General features: G+C 37.6%; 1 protein-coding gene across 3 annotated transcripts in view; it reads left to right on the forward strand.

Moving 5' to 3' along the window:
* LOC140321642 (granulocyte-macrophage colony-stimulating factor receptor subunit alpha-like) overlaps positions 1 to 1,550 on the forward strand; it is a gene marked incomplete at its 3' end in the record, with an annotated part of 16,661 nt that extends 15,111 nt beyond the window's left edge. For all 3 annotated transcript variants that reach the window (XM_072398408.1, XM_072398406.1, XM_072398407.1), the window contains 1 exon segment: positions 1,387 to 1,550.

The following is a 1,550-nucleotide window of genomic DNA, read 5'->3' on the forward strand; positions in this document are numbered from 1 at the left end:
ACCCTGCTAGGGGAATTTCCCTTCAATTTATGTCCTAAAGAAACAACACAGAATAAAAGAAATGTATTCCCTGTGCTAGATGTCCCCATTGGAAGATCTTTATCACATGTTGGGGTTAATTTATTTAAAGAATAAAGGTTGATCCCATCTCAAAGTGAATGATTTCCTTACAAGGAAGATTTCATTTAGATTAGAAATGAGATGAAGCTCCGATAACTTCAGCCACCCAATCATATGCAAGGAAAATTCACTTTTTTTTTATATTTCCTGCACATGACTGAATGTTCTAGCTTTTCAATAATAAAGCATAAACCCAACTATACCCATCTGTCCCAATTCCATGGCAGGGCACCATCATCTTCTTCTCTGATTGCGATCCTCTGGCTGGGCTGGCCAATATTTGCCATTGCACATACTTTGAGATATGTTTATGAACAATTTCCATAATGATCGGTTCAAGGTATTACAATGGAACTAATTCCATGATAGTCACCTGTCCCGGTTCACCTGTCAGGGCACCATCATCTTCTCTTTTCTCATCCTGAAGATGATGTTTGGTCATTTGGACTGGCTGATTGAGGATGATAAAACTCCTGCACAGGCACATAGGAGTTCATTCATTCATGGCATGTGCAGGGGAAGCCGATATTGCTGGGTATCCTGACAACCAAACTGAGAATGCGCACCCCAGCTTTTTTACCAGAAACCTGTAGCAATCAGGCGGATAGGAGGGATTACTGAAGAAGGGACATCACCAATTTTTTTTCTGAAATAATGACCCACCTGATTGTGGATTTTAGTTCTAGAACTAGTTCTGCTTTAAGTGGTCTTTCAAATGAACAAGATACATTGGTTTAATAAAAGGTGTCATTCTCAATTCCTCCAATAGGTGGTGCTGTGTTTTTTTTTTACATTCAGAATAAATGTGACTACAATTCATTGTAAATGAAAACCACAACAGCACCACCTAGTGGTAGTAGTATGCTAACACAGAACTAACTAATGATTATAAAACTGGGAAATTCACTAATGTGAAACAAACGCTCACATATAAAAAAGTTATTTCTATCTAACTCCTATTAGTATATTATGCAAGTAATTCTTTAAAGCTGAAGATAGGTTAATGCGAGATAGGCTGTCATGGGAGAATGTGGGTGGTCTAGCAAACCTGGACTGGATTTCTTAAAAAAAAAATTTGCTATTTGCTGGCAAATGTTTTCAATCCAGGACCAAATGAATTCCAGGTTTACTGGGTTACCCAGGCTCTCGCATGATAGTCCTCTCTGGTCTTGCTTTTCCATCTCTGCCTTTTTTAGAATAGAAGTGTTTAATGTGTCATTTTTTTGTATTGTAATTGTATTTCATTATTCTTTTGTTTCTTTTCAGGAACATAACAACTCAAAACTGGAGAGTCTACTTAAAGAAGACTATGAAGAATGCATTTGCTCGCCTGTAACGGAAATATCTCAAAAAGATCAACTGGAAATCATGGCTTGAGCTTGTGGAGGTAGAAGAAGCCTGAGTTGAATTTATTAAATACGGCGTGTATG

This window comes from Pyxicephalus adspersus, chromosome 1 (assembly GCF_032062135.1).
Source record: "Pyxicephalus adspersus chromosome 1, UCB_Pads_2.0, whole genome shotgun sequence".
Taxonomy (NCBI): domain Eukaryota; kingdom Metazoa; phylum Chordata; class Amphibia; order Anura; family Pyxicephalidae; genus Pyxicephalus; species Pyxicephalus adspersus.